This window comes from Aptenodytes patagonicus, chromosome 6 (genome assembly GCF_965638725.1).
Source record: "Aptenodytes patagonicus chromosome 6, bAptPat1.pri.cur, whole genome shotgun sequence".
Lineage (NCBI taxonomy): Eukaryota > Metazoa > Chordata > Aves > Sphenisciformes > Spheniscidae > Aptenodytes > Aptenodytes patagonicus.
This window is the reverse complement of record NC_134954.1, coordinates 38,506,416-38,526,316: the sequence shown is the minus strand read 5'-3', so window position 1 is coordinate 38,526,316 and position 19,901 is coordinate 38,506,416. Positions and strand designations below refer to the sequence as shown.

General features: G+C 38.7%; 1 long non-coding RNA gene across 1 annotated transcript in view; it reads left to right on the top strand.

The window, feature by feature from the left end:
• LOC143161631 (uncharacterized) overlaps nt 1-18,712 on the top strand; it is a 139,213-nt gene extending 120,501 nt beyond the window's left edge. The window contains exons 3-4 of the long non-coding RNA XR_012995566.1: nt 5,965-6,086; nt 18,305-18,712. This is a non-coding gene — a long non-coding RNA (uncharacterized LOC143161631). The remainder of the gene's footprint in view (nt 1-5,964; nt 6,087-18,304) is intronic.
• Nucleotides 18,713-19,901: the final 1,189 nt, after the last annotated feature.

Genomic DNA, 19,901 nt, shown 5'->3' with positions numbered 1-19,901 from the left:
TCAAAATCCCATGAGATGATTAGTGGGAAAAAAGCCATTGCTCACTTGCACTTAATATTTCTTTCATTTTTTTAGCCCTTTCCTATTGTTTCACACTTACTATCATCCAGAAGTGGAAAATTGAGGAGTAGTTAGATTTATCTTTTTATTTAGCAAAATTTGAAAGTAATACTGGAAGTATTTAGAAGCTCCAAAGATTCTTTCTGTACAATCTTTTCTGCAGTCTGGGAAGAAGTAGGGATATAATACAGCACAACAATTACGTGATTGCTTCTTGAGGGGATACAATTTTAATTGCTTTAAAAAAACCAGCAGACTTCTCTCGTTAAGACATGCTGTGACAATCTCCTTGTGGAAGATGAGCTGCTCCTGCAATATCAGGAAAGGCTTGAGTGCAAACCTGGATTGCCTGTAGATCTTTTTGGCATGTGCAGTATCAGAGAGTTTCTTTTTGGAAAATGCAGTGTGGTATCAGTGAAGACTGGTTTGACTGGCAAGTTGTGCCAACATCTGGCTATAACACCCCCCCCCAGTAATAGTCAAGAGCGTGTGAGCAACGTCGCCACGCAGAGATGTCTGACACAGCGTAGAGCAGAGTGTGTGCGGTGGGAGGCTGTGTGTTGGGGTCAAGCTGGTGCCAACACTCATGGGGAGGGAGCATGGGCTTCCCCAGGGCTCTGCTGTGCCGTCTGGCCAAGCAGTACGTGGGGCAGGTCCCAGTCACCCGCACCTGTACATGTGTGCGAGTGTAAAGCTTTCCCTGATGCAGCCCATCTCCCACTTGGTCCACTAAATAAATGTCCACTTGCTGTGTCATGTTGTCTGGTGATCCTCTTTCCCCCATTAAGGAAAGAGGGGAAAAAGCTCACCACAAAAGCAGTGCAAATTTTGTAGGAAAGACTAGCAAAATTGTGCTTAACTGTTCTTTATGATGATGGTTTATTCAGTATGAGAGCAATACTTTTTTTCCCCTCTTAAGTTGTTGGAATTGGGATGCAGACTGGAATCTGTGCCAAAATTTTAACAATAATGAATCTAGCTTCTTTGCTTTCTTTTCTGAGGTAAGTGGTGGGTACACTACATAATCCTTTCCTGACGTGTGTGTATATACGTGTATACATGCATACATATATGTATATATAAATGCACATACAGGTTTGTCTACAGGGAGTGATAGGAATATAAACCAGTAGATAGATATATTGACATCTTCAGCACACTGTTAATATAAAATGGTTTTTGAAGTGTAGCAGCATCTGTTTTAATAAGATAGGAGCTGGTGTGCTACTTTGACCAGATACAGCTTTCTAAACATATAGGAGTAACAGACATTTGTAGGTACTGTTCTTAATCTGTAGCTAAATACATGTTAACCCAAAGAAAAAACATAAATACATTACACAGTATGAAGAAAGAGAAATAAGTATGTTTTATTGTTAGTTTAACATGAGTAGCGTAAATGGAGAGAGATACGATGTATGCCCCAAGCTGCTCAGTTGAAAATTAGAAACATAGTAAGGTCATTAACCTGACCGGTTAGCTATTGTCTTGTATTTAATGCATAATATGTTTGAGATTATAAACTTACACTGAGTGATGGCAGAGGTATAGATACAGAGATGTGACCTTTTTTTGTTTACCTGATTGTACTTCTAAGCCTTTCCTCTGTGTTCATAGCCTTTTTCTTTGCTTGTTTTTATTTATTCCTAGTTATACTTCAGTGGCCTACTAAATGTGTTCTTTTCAACAATATTTATCTTTCCTTGCTGTTTAATTCTTCTAAATATTTATAGATGGCTATATTCTCACTCAATAGGCACTTGGCTAATCTATACAAATTTCTCTCCTTTATAAATTATTCCTTCTGGCCCCTTGCCAGATTACACGTAACTGAATGCAAATTAAACATGCTTCAAACCTTATCAATCAGCAAACCAAGAACAACAACTCGTCTTATTAAAGTGCGGTGGCTTAAGCCAAAAGAATGGAAACTTTAGTTTTTCAAGAGAAGTCATGAGAGGATTTGGCAAAGCAAAACAAGTGCCCATTCCTGCACTGATCAGCCACCTGGTGAAGTGCCGGAGATCACTGCTGCTTGTTTGGCCATATTTCAGTTCTGTTTGAGACCTGACCGCTAATTTGAACCTGGTTCACACTGATGGGCTGCCCTGTGGTGACCGGGAGCGTTTTAAGCAGAAGATGCCCCTGTGCCCATGGAACAATAGATCAAGGGCCCCAAAACCCCTGTGTATAAGCAAATGTATAATACAGAAATGCATCAAATGTTCGTTGGTTATTTGAATAATATTAGAGAGTTGGTGGTACTCTTCTGCCTGAGGGCAACCTGGAAGCTTTCTATTTATTGAGAGCCTTTGGATTTAAACAAAACAAACCCCATTGCAACATGAACACAATTACAGAATTCAAAAGCTTTTCAGAATATTTTATTTTTACTCTTAGTTATTTTGATCCTTTAGCAGCAGCAGCAGCAAAATGTAACTGTGAAAGGTGTTTGAGCTTTATGAATAGTTTTGTTTTCTTTTTAATGGAAAGTTTTAACATATACACATAGATTTTAAAAGTTTGGAGGTTTTTATCATTAAAAAGATTGCCTGGAGGGGGAAAAAAAAAAAAGAAATCCCTGATTTTTGCTTGCAAATATCCACTGCAGGGGAAGATATGTAACAGTACGATTCATGCTTAATTACGTAATGACTATCAAGCTTACTTCTTGAGATTATCCCTTCTTAGAGTATTTGGGCTTGATTTGACTTAGTTTAACTGTGCTGTAAGTAAAAGAAAAGTTAAGCTGCCTCTTGGTATTTAGGAGCAATGGAGTAATGTCAATGGCGTGGAAATAACATCTGTGGGCAAAATCCCTGAAATCAACAGGAATATTCCAAAAAGCTTTTGTGGCTTTGGATCAAACCTGTCTCTAAGTTTGGGAGGAAATTTGCATGCACATCCCTTTGCCCATGCAGATGTCTGTTCTGTATTCAGAATAAACAATTACACACATCAGCAACTGTTTTCACTTGCAAATATGGGTTACTGTGCATATGGATTTTTTTTTGCTTTATGGAAACAGTCCCTGTAATAACATAGCCAATAGCACCTCCTATTTCAGTGGTGTTATTCTGGAACGATCATTGGTGCCACAGTTGCCTAACAGTTGTGAAATGTTATTTCTGAAATTGCATGTTTGTAGATTACCTAAAGTCAGCTTTGGAATAGAGCAAGACAAACAAATAGTGGTTCAGTGATGAACATGATGTATGAGTTTAAAAGCTTAATGTTTTGTTAGGTTTAATAACTCTTAAGCTTAGCCATCTAAAAAGGGTAAGGTGAAACCTCTAACCTAACTTAGTCACGTAGACTCTCAAGTCAACCAAATATGTCAGGTATCACCAGAAGGACTTTATGGACACTGCTGTAAGATAGGTCTGTAAGACATCTAGTGGGTCATAGTTTCCTTTAGGAGCTGCTTATCTTCCTCTAATTATCTAGAGGACTCAAGGGACATGAATACTACCTTTTGTCTGGGGATGAGCCTAATAATATTAATTCCCTCTGATATATTTATTTGTATAAAATGTTTTCCTAATATCAGCATGTTTCTATAGAAGCCTGGAGTTTTTCTCTGCTAGAATGTGGGAAATAGAAGGGAATAGACCAAGTAATAAGGAGTGCAAGAGACACCTTACTTTGGTGTGGCCTTTTGTTTTCCTTCATTGCAATATATGAAGCTGAGCCTTGCAAAAATGATAATCGTAAAGTTTTTTGGCATTGTCACTTGGAAGACAAATTTTGCCTTTTAGACATAGCGATAGGGAAGTCCTACACCACGGGAAGATCATTAGAAAGAAAGAGCAGTCCTCCTGAACCAGCCTCCTCCCAGTTTCTGCCTGTTATTCCAGAAAATTTGCACTTTGCTGCTGGCTTATGACAGCAAACAATTTGGATGCCTTTGTTCACCCTCAGTCGCTGATTCAGCTGTGGCGAGGAGGGGAATCACTGCTACTGTGAGGCTTGAGAGCTTACAGCACCATGCTCAGACCGACTGGTCGTATTGTTTGCGTTAGTGGATGGAGGCCAAGTGACAACTGAGCCCCAGTCGTTTACAAAGACGTTTAGCTTGGATTCAAATCCATAAATATAAAATAAAACAGTTTTTTAAAATCAGCTCACAGCTGCAGTGGTTGAATATCCCCGATCAGCATGCAGACGTTACATTTTTCTTTGTGTAATGCCTTCTGTCCATGAATATACAAAGAGGGACTTTATATATCATTTACTCTCTGTTTGCTGGAAGCACAAAGACTGTACCGCATTTGTCACAGAGGCTGACAGAAAGCATATGGATGTAGGTATTCCTTGTTGCAGGCAGATGTGTGCTGCTGACAGAACCCGAGAAAAATCTCCAGGCTGCTCCAATTTTTCATACTAGCTGTGTTTGGCATTTAATGATACAATTGTAGCAATTTGGTTTTATTATGCAGAATAGAGGGGGATGTTTAATTTCATAGTGTTTTGAATGGCTGCCTATTTATATTTAATATCTTGGGGACAGACTGGAAACCCTTTTACTCATCAGGTCTAGCCTAAAATATGCAGAAAACTAGTAGGTGCTCTACAATGCAAAAGCAGTCCAAGCAATTGCTTGGTTCCTTTTATACACAGGGCTCTAAAATGACATGGCCTATCCTAAAAAGGCCTTGATGTTTGCTGCTGAGTTAGCTGATTATATGCAGGCTTTTGCCCCACACATAAGGTAGTTTAATTCTCCTGTGAAAAGGAGGCAGATAAGACAGATAGGGAGATAACCTCAAATAATATTATAACTGCCACAAGATAGATGCCTGTACAGCAGAAGAGAGCTTTAGATGCTCCCGAGAGAAAGAAGAGATCTTGGCTTGCAGCTCCCATCTCTGCTCCATAAGGGCTGCAGGGGCAAGGCACAGCATCAGCGCCCTGATTCGAGGGGTGTGGTATGTTGTAGGAACATGGGAAGCATAGGGCTGATGGCCTATTTTGGCTAAAAGGCAGGCTGATCTGCTCTGTTAATAGAGCATGTAATGGGAGGGAAGTTAGGGAATCTCTGCTGCCCTCCGTTGTCAGTTACTGGAATGGGTCCTGCCATTAATTTTAGTTTCAAAAAAATTGGCAGCCATTGGTAGAAGGGTGTTGGGTTTTTTTATTCCATTATCTGACTACACCTATAACTTCATGAAAAACTGTAAGTTGATTAAAAAACCACCAGGGAGACTGGATGTAGAAATTGCCACAAACAGCAACACTGAGTGTCAGATTGGCTCGGATTGAGGGTTTGGTGCAATGTTGGCTGAAAATGAACAGGCATCACTAGGCTGGTGCTCTTACTGTGTTCAGTAAATGCTGTGTTAATCTTCCAGTCTTTGGGTGATTTTTATATTTCAGCTTTTTTTTGCTCAGGATAGTAATCATAAGAAAACCATAAGCCTTTAAGTCAGATAACTTCCTTTAATTCTAAATACACTTAGAACTCAGATCGAGTTTCCACAGTCAAATTGCATACTCAGTTCAAATAAATGGATTGTCCCCTTATCAGTGTTTTCTACCTCTGTAATACTTTTTCATTCTCAAATGTATCAATAATTAAGTCTGAAATAGTGTTGCTATTGTGTTACTCTGAAAATACTTTACAAGACCACCGATAGTTCTCATCTCTTTGCTATAGATGTTGATAATGGAAGTGCTAAGGGGTAAAATACTTGAGAATGCAAAAACCCCTCGGCAATTCCATTTTGACATTAATTCAAAATTGCCAGTAGCTTGATGGATACAGGGATAAGAGGAACCTGGAACTCCAAGATATATCCCTGTGTAAGACTGAGTGACACTCTGAGCTATTTTAGACTGATCTTAATTGCATTCTGAATCCTTCCTAACAGAAATTTAACCAAACTCTTTTTTTCTCCCCCTTAGAATGTCTGATCATATCTGCAAACATCCTGTACCAGATGGGAAGCCAACAACAAGAAGCGAAGAGCAGTTCTCCTGCGTACCTCGTACGTTATCTGTCCCTTTAGTAGAACTGAAAAGAACAGGTAATGAACTCTAGCAATGAAAACTGCAAAACAAACCTTGGAAATACTTGCTCATGTTAGTGGTTCCTTTTGACTTAGGAAATCATGTTAAGGACTGTAAGAAACGTTAGTATCAAGAAGAAAACGCTGCCATTCTTCTACACTTCATCCTGTAATGTTTGGCTGGGGCTTTTTCCCTCCAGTGTCCTGTACTTTTCCATTGTGGAAACTTTATGCAGTCTGAATAAAGAAATAAATTAAATTATAGGAAGCTGCTGAGGTAACGTTGAGTGCCTTGTAACGTGACAATTTCTAACACGAAAGTCTCTGATATGATATAAAAGCCCCAAGTATGTTGTGCCATCTGCATCGTACTTGCAGACATTTACCTTATTTGTCCTTGACTTTCAAAAGCATCCTAGAATTAAGCTCAAAACCTGCTTTGTCTATCTTTCCCTCTTGTTTTCCATTGAACAGTGACATTTTTCAGTGTTTCATATATTCTGGATAGTTGACATTATGTAAGTTCTGGAAATCTAGAGGTAAAGATCTTTCCTTTTAGTCCTTCCATGCTATATCTAGAATGGTTACTACACTCCAGATAATAAAGTAATTAACTTGTGTGGGATGTAAGGTATGATGACAGTGAGAATTTTGGTAGTATCAACAATTTCACATTGGGAAGCTCAAGTGTCTGAAGTTGTTTGGCCTGTGGACTTTAATAGTCTGCGAGAGAATCCTTCGAACTTGTTAGTACCATCTATGATAGAAAAAAAACGTTAAAAACATTTTATACTCAGCAGCATATTAATATTTTGAGAGTAATTGGGAAGATCTCACCAAGAGATACTATGAGAAATAAAAATGATGGCAGCATCCAAGCCTGTCCGTTTTTATTTGCATGGTAATGGTTTTCTAGAATACAGTGAGGAGACCACACAAGCTTAGCATTTCAGCTTGTGATAATTTTTCCCTCTTGCATTTTCTTCTGTGTATGCTTTAAAAAAAAAAAAGCCAACACTTGATTAAAAGCATAAGCATGTTACTAATTGCAGTATCATATATACTCAGGGATTATTTAAGGATTTTTTGCTCTTAAATTTGAGAATGTTGATGATTATTTTTATTTTAAATATGATTTGAATGGATTAATTCAAATAGTGCACAGGATTGCCATACGTATTCAGTTTGTTTCCAGTATAAATTGCTACTTACTTTAAGGTGAAGTTTTTGGATTGTTTTAATTGTCTCAGGTAGTAGATGATGGCAATATTATACGAGTGCCTATATATAACGACATGAAATTTGCAGGTGTTTCACTCTAGCCTTTTCTGACTTTATGAAATACTCAATATCTGTTTCTAGTGCTTTTATGTGATACATACTTTAAACTTAGCAAAAGAAATAATCTCAAATCATTGTTTTTCTCATATATGTGCTAGTTTTTAAAACCATAAGCTTTTAAAAAGTCTATTTTACCAAAAATGTAGTAGAAAAAACTTCGAAATATCTGTGCCTTTGGAGGTGATGTTTTAGTATAACTAGAGCATGAATTCTGTCACTCAGTTCTGTGTCCAAAACCCAGAGAGAAGTAGGAATTAGATGCTGTTATATGAGAAGTAGTTTTACTTACATTTGTTGTCATTGTTGACAGCTCAAGATGGTATTTAATTTTAGACACTATATTTCAGTCGTTGAAAACATTAAAAACACAGAGCCAGCCAACACTTGTAATACTATAGCTTTTAAAGCTTGTTTTCCTTCGTCTTCCAAGCTGTTTCCAGCTTAGTAAAACTTACAGGAGTGGTAGTGTCTAATATCATACAGTAATGTAGGAACATAAAGTTAAAAAATTTTTTGGAGTCGATCGTCTTGCAGACTACATATTATTGTCAGGTGGCCGGTCAGGACAGCGTTCTTTTCTTTTGAAGTTACTGTTTTTTCCTTGAAAGTATTACGAAACATCGATTTAGAAGGTATGGTAGATACATATTAGGTTAGAAGCTTAAATACTCAGAAGTAAGGTAAAGTATTATGTGAGAACTTTAGACTAATTGCCTAATTCTGGAGACATAATTATTCAGTGTGGGTGAACTGTGTTTAACAGTATCATTGAGGTAGATTTACGCATTAATTTAGAGGATGATCACTAATGACAATTCTGATGCAAAATGTAATTGTTATTTGTGGGTAAGAGACAAATTTACATTTTTGTTTGTTCAAACATGGTGATGATCTTTAAATATGTAAATGGTCAGGGCATTTGTTAGATGCCAAAGAAAGACTCCCTAAATTCTTAATGGATAATTTGTATAATGTGTGGTGTTTGTATCCAAAGATCATTGTCTTCCTGGGGCTAAAAAACTGTGAAAGCATGCAGCAAAAGGATAACACTTGCACCAAAGAGCTTACGGTTTAAATATCTGAGCATAAATGGAGTACGTTTGCTATTGTATGAACACAAGATGACGTGAAGATAATGCAGTGACTTACAGTACCATACATTTTCATTGCTCTTCTCAACATGTATATAACGAAATCACAAAGCTTTCCTTTCAAGGTAAATCTCTGCAATGTAAACTCTGAAGTCCATCTACTCTTTGACTTTGTCCCCTTACAATTCTTGTATAAAACTCAAAGGCAGAAGTACACTAGGGGATATTAAAAGGAGATTTACGGTTTAATACTGATTAAAATATTCATTAATGATTGGGGCAAATCCTCCGTGTGTTTGAAATTTTCAACTGATGCTATAAAATAGAAGTCAAAGTTGTGGCTTTATAAATGGGGAACTAAATGCCTTTCAATTGGTATAACAAAAATAAGATTAACTTAATTACACAAGGAAATGTACTTTGAATCCTAATATCACAAGATGTACTGTAGAAAGTCATGTCCTGAGGGACTGCTAACAAGAACTTCTGTAGTTAATCATGTGGGTGTTACAGAAGAGCAGAAAGAGCCTGGGTATATTTGTAGCTTTCTATGGCTGTGACCCACGTCTGTGCCACCGCTGAGAGAAAACTAGTGTAATTTTCATGTACCAGGCATGGTGTTTTCTGGCATAATCAGAGAAATACTGTAAAAGTATTATTACATTGGTAAGCTTTCATGTAGATTACTGTAAGCAGTCCCCTTAAAAATATATATCACTTCATTGGACTGGATGAACAAAAGAGCTACTACTCTATTTACAGAAAAGACAGTGTACCTGTTGAAAAGTTGAAAAGATCTTGAAATAACTTTTCTGGGCTTGTTTAGATTAGCAAAATGAAAGGTGAGGAACTACATTAATATCTAATGATTACATCAGTGGAGAAAATCTCAAGATTAGGCAATAATTATTTGGTTTAAAATATTGGTACAGAATTGAATGGATATAGATTGACCATGAATAAATTCAAACTTGATATCAGGAGAAAGTTTCTTACTTTAAAAGAGTAAATTTCTTTTTAAAAAAAAAATCATGAGTGCTACACAGACCTGTGACGTCGTTAATGCCTTTAGATCTGTACTGTGTGGGTTTTTGTTGCATACTGTGGTTTCGTTTGCAGTGCTTTGTTGTATTATATCTCAAGCTTGGTCTAGATAGTGGTTTTGAGGGTAGAGTGTTTTACTTGGAAAAACCACACATTGTTGTGTGTACCCTGTGTGTTGCTTTGTAGCATCTTTGGGCATGAAATGTAACCTGTACATCTGTATGTGGCATCCTAGGGACTCTGGTACAAGGACATCTGGAGAAAGATCATTGGCAGCAACTCTAGGAGATGGTCTTCATTCCTCCATTGAGAAGAGTAAAGGGAAGGAAGGCCAGTACAGGTTTTGGGAAAAAAGGGATTAGACAGCTGTATGTAAACCTTACAGTCAGTAAAAGAACCCTGAAAAACCTGCTCACAGCAAAAGAGTACCAACAAGGTTGTCTAAACCTTCGCAGGCAGTGGGCTGAGGTGGAGATGAGACGGGAAAGGCACGAGTGGCATTACAGCTCAGGACAGTGGAGATGGACAGACAGGCCTTGCCGAAGGGAGGCATGCTTATCCAAAAGACCCGCACAGCACCACAGGCGTTTTACGTCTAAGTGGCGATTACTCTTTTTGGGTGTTGTTCTACCGAGGTTGTTCATCAGTACTGGATGTGGGTGTTTCTGAGACCTTTCATTGATGGTGTGACTCCCAGGCTGACTACTGCTGCTTGGTGTGGTGGGGGGGAGTGACAATGCTGAACAGCACCGGACTTATTGGTACTGTAGCTGTTTTGCTGTAAGACGGTTTTACTCAGACTAAATGGAGAGCTATGATGTTTGCATACCTTAGTACCAAAATTTCTGTAGCTGCTGTGTGTGATGACAGGTTTTTTTTGCTGGCCTGAATTTGCATTTTTCTTACACTCTTTTTCTTTGGCTTTAGAAGAACTAATAGCCCGGAGGCACGCAGTCTCACAGTAGACTTTAGTTACATTTGAAAAATGTGTGCCAAGTTCCATACAGGTGAAATGAAAGAAATAAAGATTACCTTCAGATGCCTGTAATTACTTGTGTTTTGTTCATCTCTGGAGACTCTGTACGAAGCAATGTACAAACATGCCGTTTGTACAAATCCAGCTGTTTCTCCCAAATTTACTGATGTATTTATTCGGTAGCATCTAGATGCTTTTTCCTTAGCATCTTTTGGTGTTGTCGTTAGCTTTGATAGGTATTTCCAGCAATTTGACTGTAATTACTTCTGTTATACGTGTATTTATCAGGTGGCTTGTGTTTTAGCGAAATAGGAAGATTTAAGAGAGCACTGAGAATCACCCGCTTACTTGAAATGCTTTGGGTATATTGTTTTCATGAGAGTCCAACCAATCTGTTCATCATGGATGTATCTCCCTTTGAAAGCAGTGACAGCACTGCTTGCAAGACAAAACGAAGCAGCGGAGCAGCTTGTGCTCCTGAACTGCCTTCAAAGGAGCTTGCTATAAAGAGAAATCAGAAGCACCTGACTGGCCTGTGAAAACACCTCAGGGATCTTGTTCTTCTGAGAAGGAAGGTGATTTATGTACTTCTTAGAATGAAAAGTCTACTGGACATAGTATGTGTAGTCTTATTTGTCAGTGAATCTTCAATTCAGATATTGTTGACCTGATTTAGGGCCAAACGCTGAGCCCCAGTTACATCAAAGAACAGAGCTGTTGTGGATGCTTTCAGGTGATTTTATTTTCACAGGACCATTAGAAATTATACTCTCTGATGCATCACAGGGAATACAAATACCACAATTATCTGGTGATTTCAAAATTAAGCTTTTTAAATTTGAAGGCATTACACCAATAAGATGCATTTAATCAGGCATGGAAATAGGCACCCCCATAGGCTTTTGCCCATGTTAGCACCGCTCGCTGTAGCACATGCTTTGTTTTATGATAGGGTCACATTTCTTCTGCCCTTCCAGTCAGAACAAGACTACGATTGCCCATTAATTGTTTCAGTCAGTGTCATTCTGAAATAAAATGATGTGCTTAAGTGGTGCATAAAGACCGATCATCCACTGAAGTTGAATTTTATACTTATTTTCTGCAAACATGTTTGAATAACCAGTCAGTGGCCATGCAGAACACAGTTTGATGATGAACTGTGCACGGACTTACCTCTTTCTAGTTCTACAATGATACCTACCTCATTATTCACACCCAGAGATGGGTTTAATGTAAATGTGGAAATTGAAAAAAAATGCACTGTGCAAAAATACTAGCTAGGATTTGTATTCCACTTCTTACAAATGCCACAGGTCTTGGTTACTTGCAGTAGACTACCATCTTACTGGACTTTTTTTTCTCCCATCATTTTTATGTGTGTTCATATTACAGGTTTTATGAAATGCCCCCACACCAGTTTCCTCTGATAAATCAAATGATACCTTACAAAAGTAACCTCTGTCTTTCTCAGAAATTAAAGCCATTTGTTCTGTGTTGCTCCCCTATTACAGATATGATTGTTTCAGAAGTCAGGTTGAAGAAAGGGAACTGCTCCCATTGCCCAGCTCCTGTAGTGCCTTCTGGACCTAAAACTAGGAAAATCATCTTGCTCCCAGTTTGATGCTTTGATGGGCTTTGATTCGAAGTCACAATGAAGTTTTCAAAATTTCTTAACATTTTATACAAAATAGGTATGTTTATTAGCAGATGAGGGAGAGGAATGCCTTGCTGGGCCATAACTTGCTAACTTCCATAAAAATGAGTTGCTGGTACATACAATTTACTGCCTCATTCTGGGCAGAGAGGTTTTGAACAGTAGGAGTAGCTCCAAGACACAAAGATAAATGAGCCTTTTTCTTTGGGGAAAGCTAGTACACCTGTATTAGATGTTTTTAATGTATCCAAGTTCTACTATTAAATAGGAATATTTTTCTAAACCAGTCAATAGGTGGTACTGAAGCAAAGTGTAAGTTGATGGTATGCTTATAGCAACTTGTGTTGCAAGATCATCTGCCCACAAGAAAATATGTTTTGACTCCTCTGAAAGATCCTGGTGCACACTGTTAAAGGACAGTGGTACAGGAAAGTTATAAATTTCCTAGGCTGGATTTAGATGATAATGAAACCGAAGAAGAACCCTACAAGCTACTCAGAGCAAACTGTCTCCTAATCTGTTTCCCATTAGGTCTCTGAGGACTACTTTTGTGCAATCCTGCTAAACATTTAATTGAGTGGAGGAGGGGGGAAGCTTACTTGGCTGCGAGAGAGGTTTCTGTTGTTGTGGGTCCACTTCAGTTGTACCCCAAGCTCCTCTCTAGCCATTGTCATGGAGGGAGTCGCAAGTCACTACTTCAGAATAGTGCTTCTCTTTTCATAGGCAAACAAGACATAGCCTAAGGATATTTAGGGTGGAGCATCATTTCCTTGGGCCAAGCTTTCTCTTCTAGTGCATATTTGGGAAAAAAGGGATTTGAAATATGTGCAGTGTGTCCATTTGTATTATAGTCAAAGAAGTCTGTCTTAGTGATCTGAGCTGTGTGTGATTATGTAGGAAACCATTTTGGCTTGGCTCTGTCCTCAACGTGCTAGCTTAAGCTATTTCACACAGTAACCAATAGAAGGAGGGTGTTTGATTGCACTGCCTTCACTTTCTCCTACTTATATCCAAACTGCCTGTCCTGAGTTTGGACACAAACCAAATTAAACAGTCTGTAATTTCCTTGGAATTAGATGAATCTGCATTTTGGCAAGCTTTACTTCTAAAACATGAGCCCCTGTAGGTGAACCATTTAATTCATAGATTGCCAGGCAAGAAGCTTGTCTGTATGCTCATCTTGAGTTGTGCCACTGGAGGAGAACAGTCAAATTCTCTGTGTACCTGCCCTCTCCTCTGCCCTCCCAGGGGACTCGGAGAAGAAAATACTGGCATCACAAAAGGGTTCATGGCCTTTATGCCAACTTATATTTTTCCTGTGAACGGGCTCTCTGAAACAAGGGTTCTGCTGAATTTTCACTTTCAACTATTTTCTGAAAAATGTGGAAGACATTTTCTGTAGCCTGAAAACGCTTTTTCTAGGTTAATTCTAAAACTCAGTATAGTTTACCTGAAGGAAATTGTTGGTGAAAAAAGTAAGTCTGATTTAGGCAAGTGATATGTTTGAAAGTTGTTATCAACACTCCATGTTTACTTACCCTTGCATAAAGGAAAAGCAGTGTCATAAAGTTAAACTAATGACTGTATCGATGTAATCTTTTTCCCCAACACTGATGTCCAGTGATGCTGTTGTGTAAGAGGGTCATGTCTCTTTATGGCTTGGAAAATCAGATTCTGAGGTGCTTCTGTAATTGAGAGATCCTGGTTTTCCATCTGTAATAACCCCTTTGGATCGCAGCTCATGTATCCTGATGTTCATAAATCGTTAGAACTATTTTGCTTTATGATATTCCTGGTGTGTTGGACCGTGGTAAATGTATTCCACTACAGAGAGCAAGTATACATGCAATTTAAAATTCTACAGTATTAGAGTGACCAATAAGCAAATTAGGCTGAACCTCTTTTGTCAGAAATTACTTTTCAACTCGATATGAAGACGTTTGAAGATGAAGTTATTGAACAAATATTAACTTAAATAATAACTTGCTGCTTGCACGGAATGATCATATCCATGCTGACAAAGACACAAAAATTACCAGCCTACCTAACTGAGATTCTGAATTTCTATAATGTTTTCTTTTAAACACTGTTGGGTTGTGCATTGTGCACAGACAGGACCTTTTGTCTGTGGTAGCGGTCGGCAGGGGGACAAACTAGAGTCCATGGGCAAGCTAGAGTACCAAAGCTTGTTTTGCTTAGGCTTAAGCATCTGTTGTTCATAGCAGCATTATCAGTTGTCACAAACAAATGGCAGGGGCTACAGCCTCTCTGTGTCTAGCCTCCAGTGAAAATCTCCCTCTGTCCATACCCGAAAAATGAAGATGTCAGCAGCATGTCCAAACCCTCCTCTCCTAGTGACAGGCATGAGCTATTGTCAGAGCTGGAGTAATTGCAGCCAGTGTAGATCTTGCTTCACCTACACAACGCTGCCTGCTTTATAATGAAAAGTGCAGCTTTTTCATTACGAAATCCTGGCTAGATTTTCTTCAAGCACTGTGGACAACAGCAGAAACCTTCTGCGACTGTCTACATAGATGTGTCTCTACAACTCGGTGGTGGGCATACAGCCTATGATTTCCATTTGTTGAAGAAAACTAAGGGTCCTCCCACAGCTCTTCAGGATTTCTTATTGTCCTGCCTTTCCTGTGTACGTCCCTTTTTTTTCTACAGCTTTTGCAATTATGGCGAGTTCATAGATTTGTTGTTTGAAATGGCCTACACATCACAAGCGTGAATGCTTGTGATGGATACACTTGACTCCTAGCTGTACTTTGACTAAGGAGCAAGAGTCCTCACGTCCTTGCGATGAACTTGCAAACTGGAAAGCCCCTGGCTCACGTACAAGGGAGTGAAGGTGTCTTGAAAAATATTTCGAAATGTGGTTTCGAAACCCAAAAATCCAAGATAACCAAAGTGCAGAACAAGATACCAGAGCTAAAACGAAGACATCTATCTTGTCTATACTATTGACTAGAAGCCAACTACTTCACTCTATAAATTTTACCATCAGGATCGGCCCAATTTGAGCTCTCCCTGAATTGCAGCTGGACTGCATGCCAGGTGACTCTCCCCTTGAGCACGGATGCCTCTCAGAGATCCTTCCTTACCCAAGGCGGAGAGATCCCTTACCCACGACAGATCCTCGGTAGGTGACTGATAGCATGCTGAATTAATACTATGAAACATTACTAATCCATGTAACTACTGAATATTATTATGAACATTGTATGGACAATTCCATTAGACATAAACCGTTGACCAAGTCTGAGACTAAGATCGGACCCAGACATACCTAGGCTCCAAAAAGGAGTGTTAGAAAGCCAGGGGGTCCACTCTGAACCTCGTGACTCAACAAGAGGGTCGTCCTTACTCTTTGTGTCTCTGGTCTCTGGGTGAATCATTCTAACTCAATTCTAACTCAATTTTCCTTTGTATGTTTCTTCCATGCAGTAATTAATAAGGTGAACCTTGCCATGAAACTTACTGAAGCTTGTCAAACCACTGTTAAACTTTTTAAAATTCCATCGAACTTACTGAACTCTGTCAAATTATTCCTTTACCTCAGTAAAACACATTCTTGCTTCTCCCTATTGAGTGAGGTGCATTCCACTCATCCATGACAATGCTGACCACAGTGGTGGAATATACGGGCAAGACAGCAATAGGACAGGTAAGTAAGAGGAAAAGTTATCTTTAGAGTATGTTGTGAAGATTACAAAACTAGCAACCCCAAGCCCTCAAACCTTTTATTACTAATACATTACAGAGATTCAAAATTGTACTGTTAAGTGTCACTTTGTTTCCTGGATGTCTTCTAATTTTCCAGCTTTCAGGGGAAGCATTTCAGAGTGCAAATGCACTTTTAAATGTAACCCAGGAATTTTAGTATTGAGGTTATTAAATGGTTTGGCAGACCGTAAGAAAAGTGTGTACCCAGAAGTTTGCACATTTTTTCACCGATGTGAAAAAAAACAAACCAAAAGAAGCCTTCCCCAAGAGAGGACTACCAAGGTTTCAAAATGCTGGATTTTCACAGCTTTTAGAGAACAATAATGTTGTTATTAGTCTGTAGGTGCTACGTCTTCTTGTAGCAACTTGTGACAACATTTGTGTTAAGTACTCTATCAAGTATTCCTTTTATGAAGGATGTCCAAAAAAAATCATCGTTGGTTTACACATATAAATAACTCTTGTTCCCCCCTGCCCCAAAATGTAGTTTGCGACCCAAATGAATTACCTTCAGTCCTGCTTACCAGATCTTCCTTGGCCAGTTTAAATATGCAAACTCATCAAACTGAAACTTCTTCACATTCATCTTGTTAGGATCTTTATGCACTGTTTTTTGTCAAGTGGATCACACGTTAATATCCTCTGGTACCCTCTCATTGTTAATAGATATACTGATAAATCACAGCCAGATTCCAATTGCCATGCTTCTGTGAGCATCTAGATGTCTATACCTCTGCTCTAGTAAAGCAGAACAGAAAGAAGAGAATACTTAGCTCTACTTTGAATTCTATAAATTTTACCACAGTAATGCAAGAAAACTCATGTATCGTTGACCATTTAAAAACTCCTGATAACAACTGCATTATTAAATAACGGAGCTTTGTGAGCTACGTAATGGGCAATGTAGTTATCAAGTGTAGCTTCTTTCCTCTTGTCTGCAGGCCACTCTTGGCTTCTCTGAATTACTTAGTTATTCATAACTGTGCATCAAATCATTTGCCTGCAGAAATTACAGTATATGGATTTATCTCTAAGTGGACTCCTCTCAGAATTCGTTAGCTCTGATTCAAGACACAAAGTGATCTTTCCCTTCCCTGACTGAACATCTTCAGCTTTTTTAACAGGAGGCTAGCGAATGATGAACTGAAGTGTTCTTGTTCATGCCTTAATATACTTGTTCTTATGCAAATACAGATATTTGTAAACACTGAAGCACCTCAAACATTTATAGGATCCAGATTGGACATGTAAAAGTGTTCAAGAAGAGTCTGTTGAAGTTACCTTTTGATCTGAATGTCAGTGAAATTGTTTCTGATAACGGGGAGTGAAAGCAGCTGTATCCAAAGGCCACACCCCCTGTTCATACAGTAGTACTTCATAGCACAGGTCAGTCAGTCAACCCAGGTCATGCAATGACGGAAGCATTACAAGTAACAGTCTGGTAAAATCTAAAGGCTGTACCGTTAGTGTCCTTTGCTGTCCTATTGATGTAGCTCGATTGGTTTCAAAGGGACTATTAGGAGAGCAGCATCCCCTTAATCCAAGGAATCGGTTCTGCACCCTGGATGTTGCAATGCTGAAAATGATTAGAACTCCATGGATCTCTTGATATAACGGCAACTATTCTCCTATTATAAATCAAAGGAACTTCACAGAGATCAAAGGAAGTCTTGAAAGTTTAGGTCAACTGAAGGTGTTGAGTTTTTTTCTTCTCCATATTTCCATTTCTGGACCAATTCTCATTGCTTTCTGTAATTTGGCTAGTATTTTCCAACACATTTCTTCTAAATTCATAGACCTATTAGCTAACACAGTTCAGCATTTGACCCTTGTCTGCCTGATCTGATCTCTGCTTTCAGCAGTCTCCTTTCAACTCTTTCACGTGACTGCCCTCCGAGGTGGCTAGTTCCTCACGCGAGTCTCTCATTCATGCATGCATACACATTGTTCTTTGTTAGTAGAATATCATTAGAGAAAAGAAGAAATAGGAAAGAAATAATGTTCTCATGATAGCATCTTCCATGCCACGTGGTGCAGTGATGCTTGAATTTTAAGCTCATTAATGATGTCAGTCTGCATTTCTCCATCTAGCATTTAGCTCTGAGCAAAGTAACCATCAATCTCCTTTGATAGCTATTCAGTACTGTATCTCGGACTAATGTTTAAAAAAAAAAATCGTTATGTTTTAGTACTCTTTTTTTCTCTTGCTATTTGATGACTTTATTAAAGAAGAATTTTGACTGCATTACCCAGATTGGACTTTCATATTTAGGATCCATATGTATGGATCTCTACACACCTTGTAAAACTGATTTATGAAATACACAGTTATGAAAAAATAGAATACATTGCCCATTGTGTGTCCAACTTCCTTGTCTCTCAAAACCTGTCTTTTCCACAGCTACCAGGACACATACGATGAAACAGATGCACAAAACGAAGAAGGAATTGGCAAAAACAGGCAATGTGTACTGCTCTGTCATGGACAAACAAACCCCGTATGATTGTGAGTAAAAAGAGCACAGAATTATCAATTCCTAACTGTACCACAACATTAACTGTTCTCCTACATAAGTGTGCAGTGTCCAGATAGGCATTTGGTTAACTATAGTTAAAGAAAATCTTACAGCTTTTTGGCAGAAGTGTGTTCTTTCAAACTTACTGACACTTTCTTACTTTACTTGAGTAGGATATGACAAAAATTATAAAGCTACTGGAGAAACACTGTTCTTGTTGACAGTTCATGGTAAGTGAGGTTCACTGAAGTTGAAAAACGAAAAAAAAAGGCAAAACAAAACCCCAAACAAAGCAAACGCTGTGAGCAAATAGTGAATAAACTGACTGTTGCAGGGCTCTTCAGTCTTGCCCTAGAGGTTCATAACTGGAATAGAGGTGGTTTAAAGAAATTCTGTATAATTGCAGTATACCGCATTTATTTCCAAAGGTCTGGAAGAAACCTTTCATGTAAAACAAGTCCATTTTATCTGCTTTTAGTGACAAGAGGATAGCACAGTAATACTTTGGGGGGGGGGTGTTGCCACTCTGTAGTGCAATTCATGCTCCTTTTGCTTGCGTGTATCTTTTGGGGAGGGTTGACAGTGGTTTATTTGGTGTTAACAGCGTCTAAAAATCGAAACGTTGTAACAACGCAAGCGTATGTGTCCTGTGAGGCTGATCCCCAGAAGGAACGCGACTAGAGTCTGTGGGGCGCTCGCTGCCTGCCAGCAGCGATGGAAGCTGGCAGCAGCAGCAAGAACTGGCAGCAGCCAGAGCAGACCGTGATGAGCCCTCCCACGCTATTTGTGTGCTAAGAAACCGATCTGTTTCTCTCCACTCTGCACTGATGGTAGAGATCGCCTCGCTGTTGATAAATAAAAGTGTAAGGTTTTGAGTATGCATTAAGCCTGGTCAAAATTAAGGAATTCCCTGAGCCAGTATTTGAAATCTGTGCTTCTGTAGATGGCGAGCCAAATTCTGTGCAGATTCTTAAAAACCATCGTATATTCCTGGGTTTCTTGTGGAACAATATTCTGTTCCCAACGTCCCTTTCTGTCTGAGCAGAGATTGAGGTACAGTGGTATAACCAAAAAGGTGATGATTTGAATTAAGGCACGCAGGCCATAAATAAGATTGGACAGTTTGTAATACTTTTCATTACTGTTTCTGTCATCATGATAATAGATAAATGTGGTATCATTTTCTCCTCCCTTTACAAATTTTCACATAGAGAAGATGCATGGGTATTTTAATGCCTGTTTTTTTTTCAGTCACGGGAGCATCGTATATTAGCTTGACCATTCAACTGTCTGCTGCTTATTTTTCTTCTTTTGGTTTGTTATTCCATTTTTTTTTTCCTATGCAGATTAATTATCCTCCGGTAAAAAAAAGATACTGTTAAGTATCATATCCTTCAGAAAGAGAATACGAGGAAGATAAATTCAGCACAGCCTTCTGTTGAATTTCTGTTTCTTTCTCTTTACTCACTTAAAAAGAAATGT